This window comes from Erinaceus europaeus, chromosome 12, assembly GCF_950295315.1.
Source record: "Erinaceus europaeus chromosome 12, mEriEur2.1, whole genome shotgun sequence".
NCBI lineage: Eukaryota > Metazoa > Chordata > Mammalia > Eulipotyphla > Erinaceidae > Erinaceus > Erinaceus europaeus.
In genome coordinates, this window is record NC_080173.1 from 37,613,757 (window position 1) to 37,637,281 (window position 23,525).

Consider the following 23,525-nt stretch of genomic DNA (forward strand, 5'->3'; position numbering starts at 1 on the left):
AGCCTGGAACATTGAAGAGCCAGCAATGACTAAAGAAAAAGAGATTTATGTGTCCTTTCTATTGCAACAGGTTTATGAATCTCTTAGAAAGAATCATGTCACTTCCACATCTGCACAGTACTATCCCCAATCCAGAGTAAAGGGTCCATGGGGAACTCTCCCTTCTGGGTGGGTGGCCAGGACAGCTCTGTGGGGGCCTCCCCAGATCCCCCAGAAAATGAGGCAAGAGGTCTAGCAGGGTAGGGAAAGGGTAGCTGAGATCAAAAAGCCAGAAGATGAGAGTCTAATCCTCAGTCTTTTATGATGAGAATAACAGAAAGGACTGCGAAGACAATCCAGGCAGGTCACTAAGGTGCTTAGAGTAACAGCCCCCCCCCCCAAGAGCTCTGGGTACCATGCCCCATACCTCACAGTCCCAGGCATGTCCCCAGTGGGCATAAAGTTTGACCAAGTCAACTGATTCAAGGGGATGAACTAATTATCATCTCTATCCACAGAGTGACAGGCAGGAGAGCATGGAGAAGTTTCCATGGCTAATTCTAAGGCTGAGCATTAATTTTTTTTTTTTGAGAAGCAGGTGACACAAGGCATGAGCAAACTCAAAATCTGGCTTAACCTCAATCTGCCACGGCTGGGTCTATAGCAGCCCTGTGCAAAGTGCAGGGTGGCAGTGGGGTAGGGGGAGAGGGGACTAGAAGGGAGAGGAACAGGTGGAAACCAGAGTTACAGGGCTAGGGTGCCAGTTTCTTTGTGTGGCTTCTGTGTCCTAGCTAGACCTGCCCTCAGACTAAGGCATCACAGGCAAGTTTCTGAGTGGAAGGAGATGGGGACTGGGTAATAATCAAACAGACCGACAAGACAGACTATTAACTTCACTCCCCAGTAATGACACAATGGCCCCAATAGAGCAGTGACTTGCCCAAGGCTATGTGCTCAGTGAATGGAGGAGCCAGAATCCAAAGCCCAGCCTGCAGGTAGCAAAGCCAACACTTGAAGTGCCAGCACAGAGCCCCTTATAGACATGACATGGGGCCACTTGAAAGCAAGCATACTGCAAGGTACAGAAGGAGGGACTTTCTTATGCCTAAGAGGGGAGACTCCTGATGGCACTCTGGGAAGACGTGCAAAAAGCATTAGTGTGATTGGGAAACAATCTAAATACCCAAAGACATGTGAGTGGATATGGAACAAGTGGTGTATATATACCATGGAATACTACGCAGCTGTAAGAAATGATGAACATCCTCTCTTTTGACACATCTTGGATGGAACTAGAGGGACTCATGTTAAGTGAGATAAGCCAGAAGGAGAAGTATGAATACCAGCTGACTTCACTCAGTGGTGAAGTATAAGAATTACAACAGGGTGAGGCTTAGATTAGCTGTAGTCCATGGTAGCAGAACCAAAACTCAAAAGGAGGAGGTATGAGGGGGTTTTGAGAGGTTTCTGGGGACCCAGTTTATGATGATGGAAGAAGGCTTCATTCAGCTTGATGTGGAAGTTGTGTACAGATACCTATCATGGCAAGATAAGAAACTATACTTCTGTAACAACTGTCTTATAAATCCTTACCCCTCTCAATAAAGTGATTTGGGAAGGGGAAGGGGAAGAAAAGTAGTTAGATATCCCCAAGTGAAAAAGGAAAAGTACCCATGATGTGCTTGGGGGGGGGGGGGTGAACACAGTGAGCAGTCTATGAAAAAGATCAGGGTCTGAGTACCTTTGAATACAGTCACAGGGGCTATGCGTGGGTTTGGGGGCAAAAGGCGACACACAAAAAGCTTGTAAGGCTGGAGCAAGGCAGGGGTCTTGAGTGCTGTGCTCAGAGGTTACTGGCCAGCAGAGCCACTTCGAACCCTGGTGCCAGCTGCCCCCTCTCTCAGCTCTGATGAGGCAGCAGCAGTGGTGATGGTAGATCTGGCTGCCAGGAAAGTCCCTCAGCATCAGCACAAATCCAGGCTGTCCATGGGCCAAACACTTCTGCAATGCCAGCTGACCTGGCTTTCTGAGGACAGTTGTATGCCCAGGAGGTTTTGCTGCTAGCACCTGCTGCCCTTGCTGGGGTACCAGACCTCTGTGCTCTCACCTCTGCACCTATCTCCACAAAGGTACCACCATGGTAAGAGGCCTGGTGGGCAGAGGGCAACAGCTGGAAATGAGAGCCATAGGCCAAGAAAGCTGTCTGTCCAGAACAGACAAATCCTTCCTATGCTGGGGCCACCCTGTGACTCAGGCCCCCTGGAACTGGCCAGGACCCCCTAGGCTAGAGGTAGTCAGAGATGCTGCAGCTGGGGCTCCTGGGTGAATACCCTCCCCCAGAGACAGACAAGCACCTTCTATGTGTCCAAGTCATTTTGGTGAGTAAGAGGCTGAAACATGCCAGCAAGTGGCTCACCTGGTAGAGCACAAAATGTACATACGGGTACCTGGGGTCAAGTCTTCACCACCACAAGGGAGCAACTAGAATAGAGAAGCTTCATAAGTGGTGGAGCTCTACCCCCCACCCAACCCCATCTAGAGAGAAAGAAATGCATTTGATAACATCTAACACCTATTTATGATAAAGGCCCTCAAGAAATTGGGAGTGGAAGAAAATTTTCTCAACATAATAAGGCAATATATGAGAAACCCATGGCTAACATCATACTCAGTGGGGGGAAATTGAAAGCTTTCCCTCTAAAATTGGGAACTAGGCAAGGATGTCCATTCTCAGCACATCTAGTCCTAGAAGTCCTCAACATAGCAATCAGGCAAGAAAGAGCTATCAAAGGAATTCAAATGGGAACAGGTGAAGTTAAATTGTCATTATTTGCAGATATGCTGTTGTTACGCCTAAAGAACCCAAAAAACTCTGCCTAAAAATGACCAGAAATCATCAATAAATTCAGCAAAGTAACAGGTTACAAAATCAATACTCATAAATCTGTGGCATTTCCACAAAAGATGAGCCAGAGGAAAGGGAACTCAAGGAAGCAATCCATTTATAATTGAATAAAAAAATATAAAATACCTAGAATAAATCTAACAAAGGAGGTGAAGGACCTTTTCAAGAAAAAAACTATAGACATTGTTAAAAGAAATAGAGAATGACACACAAAAAATGAAAGAGCACACTCTGTTCATGGATTGGAAGAATAAACATCATTAAAATGGCAATCCTGCTAAAAGCAATCTATAGGTTCAATGCAATCTCTACTAAAATTTCAGTGACATATTTCAAGGAAATTGAACAACTTATCTAAAAATTTTTGTGTGGAACTATAAAAAACAAACAAATAAAAACCACAAATAGGAGTACTTCTGAGGAAAAAAGGAGAAAAATGGAGGCATCACAATTCCTGACTTCAGTTTATATTACAAAGCAATAGTAGTTAAAACAGTGTGGGTATTGAAATAAAAATGGACATACAGACCAATGGAACAGGATAGAGAGCTCAGAACTAAACCCAAACATGTATAGGCACCTAAAATATTACAAAGGGGCCAAAAATACCCAACTGGGGGACAAAGGGTGTCTTTAAAATATGGTGTTGGGTGAACTGGACAACCACATGTAGAAAAATGAGATTAGACCACCACCCAACACCATGCACCAAAATTAACTCAAAATGGATCAAAGATCTGAGTATTAGATCTGAAACTACAAAATACATCAGTAAAACAATTCAGAGCCTTAATGTTAAAGATATATTTAGAGTCAGGCTCTATCCCATGGGCAAGGGAAACAAAAACAAGAATGAACAAACAGGATTATATCAAATTGAAAAGCTTCTACACATCAAAAGAAAATTCCATAAGGATAAATAGGAATCCCAGCAAATGGGAAAAGGTATTTTCACACAACATTTCAGACACGCAGTTAATATCAAAAAATTGATAAGGAACTTAGACAGCTCAACAAAACAAGAGTAAGAATAGACCAGTAAAAAAGTGGGCAGAAGATATGAATAGACGGTTCTCCAAAGACGAGACACATTACATAAGGTCCAGAGACGTGGAAATGCTTCAATTCACTCATCATTATAGAAATGCAAATTTAAAAAAACTCTGAGATTCTACCTCACACCTGTAAGAATGGGCTCTATCAGTAAAACAAAAGAAGGTAAGTATTGGAGAGGATGTGGAGAGAAACTCTACTATACTGCTGGTGGGAATGCAAATTGGTGCAGCCATTATGGAGAATCCTTAAACAAATACAAATGGAAATATCTTATGATCCAGCAATTCCACTACTACCCAAAAGATATAATAACACTAATTTGAATATATATATAATAACACTAATATATATAATAACACTAATTTGAAGGGATATATGCACCCCCATGTTCACAGAAGCTTTATTCACAATAGCAAAAACTTGGAAAACAACCAAAATGCCCAGACAGATGACTAGATAAAGATGGGACAGGGGGTTGGGCAGTGGCACACCAGGTTAAACGCACATATTATGAAGCACAAGAACCTGACCCACACTAGGATCATGGTTTGAGCCTCCTGGCTCCCCACCTGCAGGGAGGTCACTTCACAAGTGGTGAAGCAGGTCTCCAGGGGTCTCTCTCCCACCCTATCTCCTCTTCCTCTCTCAATTTCTCTCTGTCCTATCTAATAAAAACAAAAAAAGGCCAACCAGGAGCAGTGGATTCGTAGTACTAGCACAGAGCCTGGATAACCCGGGAGGCAAAATGTATATATATGACATATACTCAATGGAGTATTAGTCATCAATAAAAAAGATGATATTGTGTCCTTTGGGATAAAATGAATGGAATTGGAGAAGATTATGCTTAGTGAAGCAGGTAAGGAGGTGAAGGGCAACTACAGAATGGTTCACTCAGATGTGGAATACAGAGAACTAAACATATGAATGTGGGGGAAAAAAATCCAACCTATATCTAAGACCATGGGAGAACTATAGTGGTTATCTATGAGGGTGGGGATGGGAACACAGACCTCTGGTGATGGGAGTGTTGTGGGGCAGGGGGATGGCCAACAGCAGAGGTGGAGGTACTGAACCCCACCAGTAATCCTTGTAGCAGAGCAAATATTCAGTAATTTTTTTAAAAGGCAGAAATGCACTTGAGCATGGTTGATCCAGAGCTTCTGTGCCTACTATGTGCAGACACCAGCCTCCTGCCCTCCTGGAGGAGCCCTACTCTCCAAAGCCTCTTGCTAAGAACCAGCTCCAGCTCCTGCACAGTGTGGAGCTCAGCCAGGCTGGGCACTGGGTGGCAAGGGAGTGACTGAGGACTGACTGCGTGACAATTACACTGTAACCACAGCTACATGGAGTGGGAGTGAACCCTGACTGAGACTGGTCCTAGCCATTCAATCACACTGACAGCCCCCAAACCTATAGCCCTGGAAATATGGCTCTCATGGTTATCAGAGGAGGAACCTAGGGATTTGGAGGACAATGTTACCTGGCTCAGGTGACACAGAAAGACCAGGTACACAACTCCCACACCTTCGCTGTTAGTCCACTGTTCCTCCAGCTCCCTTTTCCACCATCCACTGCCAGCTCAACTCTTTATCGGGGAAGAGAAAGTAGGGACAAACTGAGCAGGAGCAAGTGCCATGGGGGGAAGGCTCCAGGGATAGCTGACAGCACCCTGAGTGGTGGCATGGGGAGGGGAGTAGAAAGAACAACTGTGCTGGGGAGGCAGACACCTGCCAAACAAAGACAAAGTTCAGGGCACAGTATCAGGTCACCTTAACTAACTTCATGGGAGCATGTAGGGACCAGGTACAGCACTCATGTATGAGGATACAGGTTCAACCCCCCAGTCTCTAATTGTAGAAGGGAAGCTTCACAAGTGGTGGAGCAGTGCTTCAGGTGTCTCTCTTTTCTCTTTTCCTCTCTATCTCCTCCTTCCCTCTCAATTCCTTGCTGTCTCTATCAGAAATAAAAAGGAAGAGGAGCTAGTGGGGGTTGAATTGTTATGTGGAACACTGGGAAATGTCACACATGTACAAATTATTGTATTTTACCATAAATCATTAATGCCCCAATTTAAAAGAAATTAAAATAAATAAAAAGGAAGGAGAGAAAGGCCACTGGGTCTGGTGGATTTGTCATGCAGGCATCAATCCTCTGCGATAACCCTGATGGTAAGAAAGAAAGAGGGAAGGAAGGAGGAAGGAATTTAAAGGATGATCATGTCCAAAGCACCCACAGGTCCAGAATAGAAAAAGACCTAAGCAGGACTACACAGAACTCTTAGAAGAAGGCAGGGGAGCTAAGCAAGGGGAAGAGTGAGCAAATCAGCTGCAACAACAGTGCAACAGTGCAGGAAGCATGATGTCTGGGCAATCTCCAGAACACACTGGTGCCCTTGCCTGTGCAAGCAGCTGGCCTCACAGAGAGGCAGGAGAACTTATCTTGGCATAAACTGAAACAGAACAGTTTGGAAAGAATGGGAGTGGGTTTTTTTTTTTAGGGTGCAGGACAGCATGTGGCCTGTCTTAGGGCTAAACTATGTGATCTGGAACAAAAGGGAGGAAATGTCAATCTCTCATCTAATGGCTGACTCCAGAGTATGCCTGACAACTTGCTGAAGGACCTGAAGATTTAGTCTTTAGGTGATAAGTATTGGCTCTACACACTCCAAATCTGTCCCTTTAACTGGAGTCTGAGATTTTCCATGTTTTAGTTTCGGTTTTAAGCCTGCAATCAAGTTATCTGTTTTCCATTTTTCTATCTGGTCTCTGTTGCCTTTCCTTTTGTTAGTCTGCCTTTTTTTTTTTGTTTTTCTTCTAACTGAATACAGTCTTCAGCTTTCCATTTTTTTTTCTCTAGTATTGCCATACTGGCAATACCTATTTTATCTTATCTACAGAAGTCATATTATGTTTATCACACCATTAATAATCCCAGCTCGAATCATTTATTTGAATGACTGTGTTTCCAAGTGGTGTCATCTTCCTTGCAGGTGAAAATTCTCTTTTAATTTTTAAATAATTTTTATTTGTTATTCATAGTTTGTTATAAGATTACAATGTATAGTTTCATAACACACACACCACCAAAGTTCCATATCCCCACTATCCCATCTCCCAAAGATGAGCACCATAATTCTTTTTTTTTCACCACTCCCGTCATCAAAGGTCTGTATCCCCATACCTACCATAGATAACCACTATAGTTCTCCCACAGTCTTAGACAGAGGTTGACATTTTTTTCACATTCATATACTCAACTTCCTATATTCTGCATATGAGTGAAACCATAATTTCTTTTTTTAAATTTCTTTACTGGGGAATTAATGTTTTACATTCAACAGTAAATACAATAGTTTGTACATGCATAACATTTCCCAGTTTCCCATATAACAGTACAACCACCACTAGGTCCTCTGTCATACTTTTGGAAACCATAATTTCTTTATTGTCATCTAGAAGATTTTTTTACTGCATCAAGAATTTTAGGTAGATGGTTTTCCTTACAACATTTTAAATATTTTATTTCATTGCATTCAGGATGTGCTGTTTATGGCAAATTTTCTTTGAATTTGTGTGCACAACTTATGTCTCTTTCCTATTTGTTTTTAAGATTTTCTCACTAGTTAAGTTTACTTCTTTGACTGTGATATCAATTTCTCTGTTCCCTTTTAGATCTATTGGAACTTATTGGGTACTGAATTTCTTGAGTTATACTTTTCATATTTGCAGTTTTCAAACATTAATTTTTTGTTGTTGTTGCCCCTGTTGTTTTATTGTTGTAGTTACTGATGTCATTGTTGTTGGATAGGGCAGAGAGAAATGGAGAGAGGAGGGGAAGTCAGAGAGGGGGAGAGAAAGACACCTGCAGACCTGCTTCACTATCTGTGAAGCGACTCCCCTGCAGGTGAGTAGCCGGGGGCCCAAACTGAGATCCTTATGCTGGTCCTTGCGCTTTGCGCCACCTGTGCTTAACCCACTGCACTACCGCCCAACTCCTCAGACATTAATTTTTTTAAATATTCTTTTCTGTTACCACCTTGTTTCCCTACATTAACGTATAGAGGTGATACAATTGTAATAAGAATTTTTTTGGTAGAAACTGACAAGCTGGTTCTTCAACATCTATGAAAATAAAAAGGATCTATCATAAAGCTGAACAAATTAAACTACCTGTTTTCCAGATATGGTATAAAGCTGCAATAATTAACATAAGGAGTTTTCATAAAGACATGCAAGTCAGAATACTAGAAATTCCAAAAATAAAAGACTAGAAATTCCAGAAATAAGCCCATATAAAGTTCTGATATGGGCTCAAGGTAATTTAATAATTTTTTCAACATGTTGGGCTTCAACTCTCTCTCTCTTTCTCTCTCTCTCTCTCTCTCTGTGTGTGTGTGTGTGTTGGCTTCTTTTTTTATTTTCTTAGTGACTTAATATTGATTTACAAAGTTATAAGATAACAGGGGTATAATTTTGCACCTATCCCACCACCACAGTTATGTGTCCCTATTCCCTCCATTAGAAACTGCAGTAGTTCTCCCAAGGCCACAGATATGGGTTGACTATTATTTCTATAACTATCTGTTTATATTCCTAGATAGATAGATAGATAGATAGATAGATTGGTTGATTGATTGATTGATTTGCCCTTTTTTTCCTATGGTCCTGCTTTTTTTTCTTCCTCTTTAAGAACTTCAATTCTTATCTCACAAACACCTTATATAAAACCACCTCAAAATGGATCACAGACGTGAATGTAAAAGCACCTCAAAATTATAGAACTTCTAGAAGAAAAATGTGAGAAAACTTTTTAAAACCACAAAGAAGCATTTTTTCTTAGAAAAAAATTAAAGTAATTAAAACTGAATTCATTAAAATAAAACTTATAGAGATGCACTAAGGATACAGAAAGTCTAAACCACAAGCTGAAAAATAATTTATAGGGACTAGGGCTGGGTGGTGTTGCAACCTGTAATGTGCATAAGATACCATGCACCCAGGTTCAAGTCTCTGGTCCCCACCTGTGGGTGGTGGGGAAAGCTTCACAAGTGGTGGAGCAGGCTGCAGGATTCCCCCCCTCCACCACTCCCTCCTTCCCCTTATCCCTCTCCTCCCCCTTGCCTTCTCTCCTTCTAATACTCTATTTCTCTGTCTCTATAACAATTTAAAAAGAAGGAAGAAAGGGAGGGAGAAAGGAAGGGAGACAGAAGTGGCTTCTGGGAACTGTGATTTGTTGTACAGGCACTAAGCCCCAGTGATAACCCAGATGGATGAATAAGAAAAGAAGAAAGAAGAGAAAAAGAAAGGGGGGAAATCATTTACAATTATATGTTATGTAAGAACTTGCACACAGAATATATAAAGATCTCTTACAACTCAATAATAAGATAAATAACCCAAGAGGAAAAAAAAAAACTGAACAAAAATCATGGGCAAGCACCTCACAGGGGAAGATAAAAAGAACCACAAGACAGACCACTACAGGCCACCAAAATAGCTCAGATTAAGAAAGGTCTAATAATCACAAGTGTTGATGAGGATATAGAACAATGACACTTATATGTATTGTTGATGGCAGTGTAAAACTGTATATCCCATTCAGAACCCAACAAGTATCCATTAACTACTGCTATTGTAACAAATTACCACAACTTTGGTAGTTTAAAATAACACTAGTTTATTTTCTTACTCCTTATGTAAGTCAGTCCAGTAATCTTGACTAGTTTCTTGACTTTGGTCCCCTTATAGCCAAAATCTGAGTTTAGTCAGAGGCTCTGATGGAGGGTCTGCTTCTACTCATTCAGATTATTGGTAGAATTCATCGAGGTACAGTTGTAGAACTGAGCATACCCTCTCCCATTCCCACATACACTCTCCCACCCTTCCCTTACTGTCTGCCACTCGGGGACCCTCTCCTCTTCCAGAGGCTGCCTACATTACCTGCCTGGCCTCTGTGCTCCTGATTCAAAGGCAGAACATGCAGATTGAGTCCTCCTCACTCTCTGGATTTGATTTCTCTTTCTGCAAATCATTCTACCTAGCTACTTTGCTGCCTTTTCTGATTTTAAGAGTCCACATAATCACACTGGGCCCATTCATTTAACTCAGGATAATTTCCCCATCTCACAGTTAAATGATGAGCAAAGTAAATTATGTCTACAAATTTTGCCAAGTAAGGTGATGGGCTCACAGGAGGCAAGGATCCTGGGGGTCAAAGCCCTGATTGCTATACCATATAGCCCAGTGGTTCTGATTATTCCAGTTTTCCCAACAGGACTAAAAACACAGTCTGCATAGAGACTTAAACAAAAATGTTTACAACGGCTTTATTTCTAACTGCCAAAATCTGTCCATTTATAGTAATAACCAAAATGATCTTTCCTATGCTTGGACCACAAATGTGTAATGGCAGGTAAAAGTGATAGTGAATTCACACAATGGGCTGTCACTCATCGATCAAAAGGACAGAGCTCTAATATACACAGGAGTACATCCTATGTGATTTCATTTCTAGTACATTCTAGGAAAGATTAATCTAGGATATTGGATTGTCAGGAAAGTCATGACACATTTTTGCATAGAAAAGTAAAGAAAGAGTACCTCATGACTTTCCAACAACCCAATAATAAAAACAAAACCATGACTTCCAGAAGAGGGGCCACTAACAAACCTCCCTTCCAGATAATTATCAATAGGTTACATAAAAATCTCACCAGAGCAAAGTGGACCTCAAAGACAAGCTACTCTCTGAAGGTGAGTGAATGCAGAGATGGAGATCTGTAAAGGAAGAGTGGCCCATTGGACAGGCATTAGTACCAGAGTTCACCTACTGCCCTTGCCCTAAGAGCTCAGGGAAAGGTAAGGTTAGGGTCAGGAAAGATAAAGTAGGCTCTTAAATCCTGGCTAAGGGGACCTCTTAGGGGGCTACAGAACTGGATGGCCCACAAGAACTCACTTCTGGGGAAGAAAAGTAAAGGAAGTCCCCCTGAAAACAGGCAACTGAACCCAGCAGAGTCATTTCAGCCATCTGACGTATTCCCTAATAGAGAACTACTTGGGGGAAAACAGTCACAGACAACTGAATGGCTGCCTGAGGCTGGGAAACAGACTGTTGAGTGAGCGGAAGAGAGCTGTGTTGCACTGACTACACTGAGGCCCTGGAGAAGCCAGGGTGCAAGATTAAGGCCTTCCATTGGCCTGTTCACCATTCCTCAAGCAATGCAAGGTGCAACTTCTATCATATCTCTACTGTCCAACCTGTTCCAGACTCTCCTTATAGACAACGAAGAATTCCCTCATTATAGACATGAAACCACCTGCCAGTAAACAATAGCAGCTATATTAGATGTGCAAACTTAGACAAGTGGAAGGAAAACTATTAAGGCCAAGTGAGATTCTTCCAAGGACTCAGGAAAGCATTTCAACATAGCAAATCATTCAGTGCAACACATGATCTTATCACCTGATGCTGAAAAAGCATTAACAAGATTTGATCCCCATTTATGATACAGGTCCTGATATCTCAGATAAACTGAATTACATAAAACATACCTAAATATAATAAAGGCCAATATATGAAAAATCCATGGCTAGCATCAGACTGAATGGATAAAAAAAAAAGTAAATTTATTCTCTAAAATCTGGAACTAACAACAGACTAACTACACTCAACACTATGATTCAACATAATCTTTGAAATCCTAGCACAAGAAATTATGCAAGAAAAATATATACAAGGAACCCTACTGCTATTGCTATTTGCTGATGACATCATAATATACATAGAAAAAAAGCTAAAAAAAAACTGGTGTGGATTCAAACCCCTGTCAACGTGTAATTCTGTATAAGTACTGCATGCTAACCAATTGCGCCACTGGAGCTCCAGGATGTAATTCTGTAATATAAAAATAAATAAATAAATAATACTTGGGCTCAAAAAATAAAAAATAAAAAGAAATAAAAGAAAACACAAAGAAATGAAAGGACATCCTGTATTCATAGATTGGAAGAGTCAATTACCATTAATATGACCATCTCACCTAAAGCAATTTATAGAGTTAACAAAATTCCTATCACAACCCAATGGCATTCTTCAAGAAAACAGAGCAAATAATTTTAAAATTTAGAACATGAATAGTGAAAACAATTTTGAAGGGATAAAAAGCAAACAATAAATAATATCATATTCCCTTACTTCAAACTCTTCCACAAAGCAAAAGCTATCACTCATACCAATGGACTAGTAGAGAGGGCTTGGAAATAAACTTATACTTATAGAATATCTCAAAGGAGTCAAACCATACCATGGGGAAAAGAAAGCCTCTTCAGCAAATAGTACTGGGAAAAATGGACAGTGACATGAAAAAAATAATTAAATTAGACTGTAATTTAATGCCACACACAGAAATTATCTCAAAATGGATTATAGGATTGAGGGTGGGGGAGATAGCATAGTGGTTATGCTAAAGACTTCCATACATGAGACTCTGAAGTCACAGCTTCAACCCCTCACATTACTCTAATCCAAAACCGAGCAGTAAAAAATAAATAAATAAAAAGATAAGCAAAGTTACAGGTTTGGATATTAGATCTGAAACTACAAAATACATAGATAAGTAAGTGAGGCACTTCACCACACTTACATGTAATATATATTTAGATTCAAGCCCATGGGTTAAGTGAATATAAAGAAGGAACACATGGGACCACATTAAAAAAAAAAAAGGTGGTCCAGGAGGTGACACAGTGGATAAATCATCAGTCCCTCAACCATGAGGTCCCAAGTTCAATCCCCAGTAGCACATGTACCAGAGTGATGTCTAGTTCTTTCTCTCTCCTATCTTTCTCATTAATAAATAAATAAAATCTTTTTAAAATCTTTTTAAAACACACTACCACAAAAATAAAAACAGCAATCTAGTAAGTGGGAGAAGCTATTTGTATACCATACATCTGACAATAGATTGCTATCTAAGATATAAAAAAAAGTCATATAACTCAACAACAACAAAATAAACACAGTATTTTTTTAAGTGGCCAAAAGATCTGAGTACACATTTTTGTAAAGACAGCCAGATGGAAAAAAACTCCACATCACTTATGATGTAAACTCTACCTCATATCAATGAGCGATCTACGTCGAGAAGATTGGAAGCCCCAGTACCACTATAAGTCAGAGTTGAGTTGAGCAGTGCACTGGTCTTTCTCTTTGCATCTCTCTCCTTAAAATAAAATAAAACATTAAAAATAAGAAGGAAAAGGAGACGACAATAATGACTGGAAGCAACACATGTTTGGGAGGATGTAAGAAAAAGGAATTCGGGGGTGGGGAGACAGCACAACGGTTATACAGAGACTTTCATGCCTGAGCCTCCAAAGTCCAAGTTCAATTCCCCACACCACCATAAGCCAGAACTGAGAAGTGTTCTGGTAAAATAAATAAATAAGCAAGCAGTATTTAGGAACTCTGGTATACTGTGGGTAGAATGTAAACTAGTGTAGCTCCTATGGAAGATGGTATAGAGAATACTTAAATTTAAAAAAAGTAGTAATGCTGGGTGGCTTTGCTCATACATGGGATATGAACAAACTTGCAAAAGAAAAAGTGAGTGTCTAAACTGATTCTGGATTCTATGAAAACTACAGCAGTTATCAGAAAACTGGGGAGAGGGAGAAAAGAGGGGTAGGTGGAAGGCTCCATTTGGGGTGATGACAAAAAGAACTTTGGTGGTGGGTGTGGCAAATTGTACACACACACACACACACACACACTTCTGAAATCTTATAATCTTGTAGGTCAATGTTACTCAATTTTAAAGAGAACTAGGAGTAGGGACTCCACACAGAGGCACAAGAGAAGCTGAAGGTGTGATAGAAGGAGATGGCATGGTGGTTAAACAGGTGTATTCATTTATCAAGATTCAATCTATACACTTTAATGTTAATGGTCCATCTTATGGCAATTCTACCTCCAGAAAGCAGGTGCCTTCTTTCCTCAAGCACCACGGGAATGATACCCTACAGCAGGCACAACCCGTCCCAGGCACCCATCACTGCAAGTCTCTCTTCCAGTCTTCTTTCCTGTAGTCAGAGATATTGGGGCTCTCAGAGCAGCCAGCTCCCATCCAGGTGTGTGTGGGAAAACACAGTTAAATGCAGTTCACTGTCATTAAAGGAAATCTGTGCTGTCACATTTGATGTAACCAGTGGTCTTCAGAGCCAGAGAAGCTGTTCACATTAATTGTAAATGACACCTTTCCTCTCCTTCAGGGAACTCCAGCCCCAATACAGGGTCTGCTGCACCCTAGGCTCTTGCAGCCCCACTGGCCCTCTCTTTACTTTTCCTTTAAGTGGAAAGATGACTCAGCCAGTGAAAAGACAGCTCAGGAATCACAAGGCTGCCAATTTGAGGCAGAAGTGGGGCTGATTTCAGCACTGGGGGCCTATTATCCCATCCGAATGGATCTGAGCACAGTCTCAGTTGGTGATTTTCTCCAAGGTTGCATGGGTGCAACCTTGCTGGTGTTTCCCAGCCCTTTTCTCCTGGGTCTATTTAAGAAACTGGGTAAGAGGAGAAACAAAGAGGCCCAGGAGCCCATGTCTCCAGAGCCCTGCACAGGGGCTGGCTGAGACTGCCATGAAGCAAAGCCAGGCACTTGATGGCAACAGAGTCTCTATCCCAAAGGTCCTGGGCAGGTGGTACAAGCCCCCTAGGGAAGCAGCAAATGGTTCTAGGAGTCAGTCAGCACTGCCCACTCTAGGCAGGTGCCAGCTTCCCCTCTGCCCGACTCTCCTGCAAGTTTTCTTACCTTTGGGAGAAAACAGCTCTGCCTTTTAAGGCTGCTGTGAACAGAATCATCTTTGTAAATACTCTTTGAGAGTCTCAAGCAGTGAGTAATGCATAGCTTCTAAACTCCAGATGGCTGTTTTAAGGTGCCAACTTCCTAACCACTTCCCTAATTTCTTATGACCTGGCTTCTGGAGGAATCAGAGTTCACCATCCCTGTAGAAAAGTGTAAACTGTAGAAGACTCTGGGGCCAGGAGCTAGCTCACCTGATGGAACATGCAGTTTTTACTACATGCAAGGACCAGGTTTGAGTTCCAGGTAGTACATAAGAGCACTGTGCACAGCACCAAGGGGAGCTTCGTGAACATTGGGTCTCTCTGTCACCCCATGTTGGTATGCTTCTAGCTCTGCTTCTGGGATCCCTTCTGTTACATTGCTTGAAGTTGTGGTCTATTTACATGGTCATTCTGTTACATTGGTTTGGTCTCACTCTCCCTGCCTCCGGGAGATTTTGGTTTAGCCCTTGCCTTTTCGCGCTTCTTCCTTCTCCCTGCCCCCTATCCTACGTACTTCCTTGGTTCCTGATGCTGCCGCCGGATGAGAGAGAGGCAGGACAAAATTGTGTGGTGATTAGATTAGATTAGTTTTTTGAACTGTTCGCTGGTGAATAAAGAAATACTGCTTCTCTGCTCAGCCATGTGTCCCTGGTCGTCTGTCTCCCGCCGCGAAGCCACCGGCATAATGGTGCCCTGAACTCTGACTGACAACCCCACCCCCTGTGTCTCTGAGGTTGAAAAGGAATGTGGTAGTAGAGGTAGAAGAAGTTCTGGATCTTTCTATTTGGAGGTCAACCTCCTGGTAGCAGCATCCCCATATCCATCCTCCTCTCTCCTACCAGTACCAAGGGTAGCTCCCTTTCTGTTAACATGCAAAGTGTGTGTGTGTGTGTGTGTGTGTGTGTGTGTGTGTGTGTGTGTGTGTACACACTCAGGATGCCACTGACACTCACTGTCTCCTTGGCTCTGTGGCAGTCTTCAAAGTGAGGAGGGCCTTGTTCAGCCCCAAGATCAGCAAAATCAAGCCCAGGTTGCATGCTGGCCCAGGGTGAGCACTGCTCCATCCTGTCATTCCATTTGCATTTTTAATGATCTTGCTATTAAGAAGCTTTTAAAGGGGAGTTGGGTAGTAGCACAGTGGGTTAAGTGCACGTGGCGCAAAGCAAAAGGACTGGTGGCAGGATCCCAGTTCGAGCCCCCGGCTCCCCACCTGCAGGGGAGTCGCTTCACAGGCAGTGAAGCAGGTCTGCAGGTGTCTATCTTTCTCTCCTCCCTCTCTGTCTTCCCCTCCTCTCTCCATTTCTCTCTGTCCTATCGAACAACAATGGCATCAATAACTACAACAATAAAACAACAAGGGCAGCAAAAGGGAATAAATATTTTTAAAAGAAAGTATTTTTTTTAAAGAAGCTTTTAAAGGCATTTTAGCAGTAGAGAGATGCTCAGAGCAGAACAGTGAAGAAGTGTCAGTGAAACTTCAGAAAGCCCTCTTTGAGGCATCCTGCCTTCTCCCCAAGAGTCTGCTGGCCACTTCTTATCTAGCATCCAGAACCCTGGGCTGCTTCCTACTCCAAGAGTTGTGAGCCTAGGATATGTCTACACTGAGCTTTACACTTCACCCCAAGTCCTCCGCATTGTTCTTCTGACATGCAGCCTCCACTTCTGCAAATCCTGAAGTTACAGAGCCATTTCATCTCCACATCCAGAGCTGGTGTGCCTGCTGTGCTTCCTTCACTCCAGAATCCTGGGACTGCCAATGACGTAGGCCCTTTGTAGCCTCACTTGCTCACCACATCTTGCTCAACAAAGGCTCCATGCTCCACCCCATACCCTACTGCACTGCTACCCAACAAAAAAAGCTGCCAACCCCTGAGAACTGACCTCAATGAGAAGCAGAGCCAGACTAAGCCCCAGGCTGCAAGTGTCTTTCCATGGCTGGGCTTTCAAGAAGGACCTGCCTGCCTGGGTAGCCTCTCTTGCATACCTAACGAAGACCTGTGCATTAACATCCTAATAAAATCAAACACACCTATTGCTGAAACCTCTACCAGACCCTCCAGCACCCTAGCAAATCCAGCCGGAGTCTGTCACACCTTGCAAGCTGGGGATTCACAAGCACAGGTCTAAGGACTAACTGCACCAGAATTACCTAATAAGCTTTTGGTGAAATAGCAACAACAGTTTCTTTGTCCTACAGAATTCTAATCCACTGGTCTGGACTGGTCTGGAAAGGAAGCAAAAGTCGTGCATTTTGCAGGACCCCAGGTGGATTTTTTATTGAAATTTATTTATTATTTTTTATTTGATAGGAGAGAAAGAAACTGAGGGGAGATGGAGAGAGAAAAAAAAGACACCTGGATGTCCAACAACAGATGAGTGGCTGAGCAAGTTGTGGTATATATACACAGTGGAATACTACTCAGCTATAAAAAATGGTGACTTCACTGTTTTCAGCCGATCTTGGATGGACCTTGAAAAATTCATGTTAAGTGAAGTAAGTCAGAAACAGAAGGATGAATATGGGATGATCTCACTCTCAGGCAGAAGTTGAAAAACAAGATCAGAAGAGAAAACACAAGTAGAACCTGAACTGGAATTGGCTTATTGCACCCAAGTAAAAGACTCTGGGGTGGGGTGGGGGGGATACTGGCCCAAGAAGGATGACAGAGGACCTAGTGGGGGTTGTACTGTTATATGGACAACTGAGAAATGTTATGCATGTACAAACTATTGTATTTACTGTTGAATGTAAAACATTAATTCCCCAATAAAGAAATTTAAAAAAAAAAAGACACCTGCAGCACTACCTCACCACTTGTGAAGTTTCCCCCTGCGGGTGGGGACTGAACCCAGGTCCTTGCATATCAACCAGGTGTGCCACCACCCAGATGATCCTCTAGGGATGGTGATACACAGGTGAGTTAAGATGTCCTGTTCTGGGGCTCAGGCGGTAGTGCAGTGGGTTAAGTGTACATGGCACAAAGTGCAAGGATCAGCTTAAAAATCCCAGTTTGAGCCCCTGGTTCCCCACCTGCAGGGGGGTCACTTCACAAATGGTGAAGCAAGTCTGCAGGTATCTATCTTTCTCTCCCCTTCTCTGTCTTCTCCTCTTCTCTTAATTTCTCTCTGACCTATCAATGACAGCAATGAAAACAATAATAAACACAACAACAAGGATAAACAACAAGGGCAACAAAAGGGGAAAAAATAGCTTCAAGGAGCAGTGGATTCATGGTGTAGGCACCTGAGCTCCAGTGATAACCCTGGAGGAAAAAAAAAGAAGTCCTGTTCCAGGAGGCCAGGAACTTCAAACACCAGTACTTCCAGCCACATTCACGCCTTTCCAGACCTTGTTCTTGTTTTTTTTTTTTTTTTTTTTTTTGCCTCCAGGGTTATTGCTGGGGCTCACTGCCTGCATCATGAATCCACTGCTCCTGGAGGTCATTTTGTCCCCCTTTTTTTGCCCTTGTTGTAACCTTATTGTGGTTATTGTTGTTGATGTCGTTTGTTGTTGGGTAGGACAGAGAGAAATGGAGAGAGGAGGGGAAGACAGAGATGGGGAGAGAAAGACAGACACCTGTAGACCTGCTTCATCACCTGTGAAGTGACTCCCCTGCAGGTGGGGATCCAGGGGCTCGAACTGGGATCCTTATCTGGTCCTTGTGCTTTGTGCCACATGCACTTAACCAGCTGCACTACTGCCCAACCGCCCCCCTTGTTCTTAACCACTCCCTCCTTCAGAATGAGCATGAGTATTATTCCCACTTGAATGAGCTTAGATGATTGTGTCAAATTAAGGAAAATATCAGAAACAATTTCTCAGGGAGGATGCTTCTGTTATATATGTCACCTCAGGCCTTTCAGAAAATTCCAAAATCAAAACTAGAATTCACAACTCCCTTCTTTCTTTTTCTCTTTTCCTCTCACTTATTTATTTGCAGAGCCAGGACCTTATGCAGGTGCTATTTCAGCAGTCCAGACCACTTAATTTTTTTAATAAAAAAAATGTATTCAGATATGGAGACAGGGAGAAAAGAGGAAATACTACAGTGCCTCCCATGTGATGCTATAGCTCAAACCTGTGGCTGTATTAAGCAGCAAAGTACACACCCTAACTGGCCCCCAGAGGAGGGAGGGAGGGAGGGAGGGAGGGAGGGAGGGAGGGAGGGAGGGAGGGAGGGAATGTGTTTCCCAGCATTCTCTCTCTACCTTTGAGACCCTGGGGGCCAAACACACATGAAACTCTACCAGAGTGCTGAGTAAACAGTGTGATAACACTAACTCAGCTGTAGAGCCACGAACACAGACACCAAGCTCTTAGACACCTTGGTGTCCAAGAGAGACAAATAGGCATCCAGCAAAGAGAGGCTTTCAACACTGCACCAGTGACACAGTCAGCTGAGAAATCTAGAACAGAAGGTGCTGTGGAGATCATCTGGTCAAGCAACTGAGCAGCTTCTATCATACACCTCAGCTCCAATCAACGGGGAGAAGTTGTGAGGTTTAACAAAAGTGGGGGATGAAGAGAGAAAGGGAGGGAAGATTAACCAGTGAATGATAAGACAGGAGTGTCCCAAAATCATGGAACCACTCAATGACAGTTAAGCCCAGAAGCTGGTTCCTAAATCAGCGTAGCATCTGCGTAAGCTTCACCTCTAGGCAGGTATTAACTTCTTGTAACTGCTTCTACAAAGGTAAAATTCACCAGCTCAGACAAGCAAACCAGCTCAGCCTCTAGTGAATCAGACTACACGCATTACTCACACCCATCCACTGCTCCAGAAAGGTTGTGCACTAACAAAGATCTTTGCAATCTGGAAGTAGTGCAAGTGTGGCAGATGTAACATTTTACACAAGAGATTGGACAGCTGCTGGAGAGGGTCCTAATGAGAAGAATGAGTCTTTGTTCTCAGGTAACAAGGGTTAAACTCCAGCACTTCTATTACCTAATCATGGTAGACTGACAAGGCTTACCTCCAAGAGTCAGTCAACTCGTATTAGAAAGCTATGTGTGTCCGGGTGAAAGCCGTATAGCAAGGGTCACTGTGAGAATGAAATGAGTATAAACATGCTTTGCACAGCAGCCCAGGAGGTGGTACAGTGGCTGGAGCACTGAATTTACAAGCATGAGGCCCCATCTTTGATCCCCAGCATCACATGTGCCAGAATGATGTTCTGGTTCTCTCTTTCTCTCCTCTCTCTTTCATGGATACACCTTCTTTGCATATTTCTGATTCTTAGTGGGATGGGGCATACATACAACCCTGGACAGCAGTTTCAGAGTCTTTGAAGTGGGGGGGGCAGACTTTTATATTCATGACAGGGCGTATGACTTTCAAAGGGGGACAGGAAGGCATTATACTCTCTATGTCTGAGGTCATATCTTGTGGAGTTAATAGAGCAGACAACCCAACAAATCAGGAATCTCATAAAGAAGAGAATCAGCAGGCTCTCAGAGGACTGCACATGATACAAGGATCACCTATTTTCATGAGTCAGAACAAATCCTCCAAAGACTTTTAGATGTACAGAGCTGTATATCAAATAGGTAAGGTCATCTTAATTTATTGTTATTTTGCTTCCTAAGAGCAGAAGTTGTGCCTGTTTGTCTTTGCATATTCCTATGTGACTGAGTGACTGAGGGATGAATGATCAGCCTCATGGTGTCTACAGGTTCAAGCCACATTCTGTCAAACAAATGCCTATTAAATAGCAGTATTACATGGTGTTTAAAGTACCGGCAATCGAGCCATGTGCTACAAGGATTCAAGTTCCAACTCCCATTTTTTCAATAGCTGATCTCTTTGGGCACAATTATTCTTGCTGCTCTACTTCCTGCCTATTCCTATTCCCCAGATGGTTAAGGTTTATTAAAGGAACTATTATATACTCTAGAATCAAGATTCCTCAAACTCTTAACCTATGAGCTTTATCAAAGCCCAAGTACTGTTAAAGTGTCTCTGCTCATGCCTTGCCATGACTGGGGTCAAGGTTTAAGTGCCAGTATTAAATGGGAGGTGCCACAACCAGAGGGGAAGTTCTGATGCAATGGTGTCTCTCCTTCTCTCTAGCTCTGTGTGTGAATGAAAAAGTGGCCTGGGATCAGTAAAATCACATATGTACAAGGCCCCAGTTACACACACACACACACACACACACACACACACACTCACTCACTCCCTCACTCTCTCCCTTGCTCTCTCACTCTAATTAGTGTCTCTGGATCCCTCATTCAGGTAAAGAGTCAGCAAATATTTCATCTCTATTGACCAAGGAGGAAATGGAAAAAGAAAAGAAACGCTCTGCTTTCTCAGTAATAAACTCAGTCCTGAGGATTCTATAGAGAAATGTTACAGAACATTCTGGCCAAATGAATAACTCCTGAGTACCTGGTAGAATCACCAGATTTGCATGGGATGGAGTTTCTGACCAAACCCTACCTGGGACCTCATGTTTCATCTGATGTCACCAAACAGGCCTTGGTGCTAAAGAGAATAAGGGCACCTACTGATTTCTCAAGTCTGAGAGACTGATATCTTCCACACCTAAAGAATTCCAAAGCAACCAAGTGATTTCGTCATCAAGCTACAAATTGGCACAAGGAATTTCAGTCTGATTAGTTTGTCATTTGAACATATAAATTTTTGAAAGCTGGCCTTCAAAATTAGAATGGACAGCTCAGCCCTGGCCACAGCACACCAAGATGGTGCTAGGCCTCCTGGTATCCTCTGCTGAGGAGGCAGGGGTTAGGGGAGTCAGGGGGGAGAAAGCAGAAAGCCCCAGGCCTTCTGAAACAAGGAAAGGTTCAGGTGCACTTCCAGATAGAAACTTCATTCATAGTCTTGTGTTTCTGTTACGTTTTGAGATTTAGTTTATGTTTACACTCAGTCTAAGGAGATCATTTGAGCCCATTTTAAATATAAGGAAACTGAGACTTGGAGATGTGAAACTGTTATGCCTGACTTTAAAGTCTGGGCTTTCAACCATTCAATTACTTGTTAAATGTATTTTTACTCTATTTATTTATTTTGGATTGAGGCAGACAGAAATTGATAGGGAAAGGGGAAGACAAAAAGGGAGAAAGAGAGACACTTGCAGTTCTACTTCACCACTTGTGAAGCTTTCCCCTTGCAGGAGGAGACTGGGGGCTTGAAGTATTATAACATATAGCTCAAACAAGGATGCTACTCCCAGCCCCTTCAATTATTATTTTAATTACTACTATTATTATTTAGAGAAAGAATTAAAGAGACCATAGCACCAAAGCTTCCTTCAATAAAGTGGGGGCAGGGCTTGCTCCTGGGTCTCAAAAATGGTAAAGAATTGCACTACCCAAGTAAGCTATTAAGCCAACTCATATTTTAAAATAGAAACTTCTTCGTTTCTAGGGTCAGGAGGTGGCTCACTGGTAGAGCATATGTCTTGTCTGCATCAGGCCTAAGCACAATTCTTGGCGCCCTATGTGAGTGTGAGAGACAAAATAAGCAAACTCCCATAGATGAAGTGATGCTTTGTGTGCTGTATCACCTATGATTTAGTCAATGTTTCCTTTTCCTAAATAAAAATTTTTTTTAAAATAACAAAGAAAAGGGTCAGAAAGGAGGCCCACAAGCATAGTTCATGTATGAGGGCCTGAGTTCAATATCTGGCACTAAATCAAAAGAATTCTGTTTGATTATCTATATTCCACATGAGTGAAACCATATATTGAAAGCATAAGAATTTACAAAAAAAAATAAATAATAAGTCAAACTCAGTTTTTCTGAGAACTATGGTGATTATGGGGGATGGGCATAGGACTCTGGTCGTGGGTGCAGAACAGAACTACACTCACTAATCACTAATTTAAAAATGTACAAAAGGGGGCAAGGGCAGGTAGTAGTGCACCAGGTTAAGCTCACATAGTGCAGAGAGCAGGGACAGATGCAGGGATCCCAGTTCAAGCCCCTGGCTCCCCACCTGCAGGGGAGTTACTTTGCAAGCAGTGAAGCAGGTCTGTAGGTGTCTATCTTTCTCTCCCTCTCTATGCCTTCCCCTCCTTTCTCAATGTCTCCCTATCCTATACAACAGTAGAAACAAAACAATAAAAACAGCAACAACGATGGAAAAAAGGTGACTGCCAGAAGCAGTGGATTTGTACTGCAGGCACCAAGCACCAGTGATTACCCTGAAGGAAAAAAAATTTTTTTAAATGTACAAAAGGGAAAGATCTCACTCTATACTCTTTTAAATATCAACAACAAAGCATATATTTTGCAGGTCACACCAAGGATGACAGAATTCTATATATGCTTTGCTGCAGCTATTACATGCCCCAAAGTTTAAAGAAATAGTAATGGCTATGTTGTTTTGCCACTTCGATGTTCAATGAAACTTGAGTATTATCGGTTAAAAAAAAAAAGCCTCCAGATTTCTTTTTTATTGCTACAAGGGTTATTACTGGCTCTTGGTTCCAACACTAAGAACCAATTGCTTTGGGCAGCCTTTTTTTTTCTCCCCTATTTTCTTTCTATTTTATTTGGTAGGACAGAGAAATTGAGAGGGGAGAAGACAGAGAGGGAGAGAGAAAGATTATATACCTGCAGACCTGCTTCACTGCTCATGAAGTGCCCCCTTGCAGGTGGGGAACAAAGACCTGAACCTGAATCTTTGTGCATGGTAATCCACTGCCTAGGTCCTTAAGAACTCCAAATTTCTAATACAACATGGAGTAAGCATCTTCCCTTGTTCTCAGCAACAT

The 23,525-nt window shown here is 42.3% G+C and overlaps 1 protein-coding gene across 21 annotated transcripts in view; it reads right to left on the reverse strand.

Annotated features, from left to right (window-relative positions):
- CACNA1D (calcium voltage-gated channel subunit alpha1 D) overlaps nucleotides 1-23,525 on the reverse strand; it is a 375,944-nt gene that overhangs the window by 212,892 nt on the left and 139,527 nt on the right. The window lies entirely within an intron of this gene.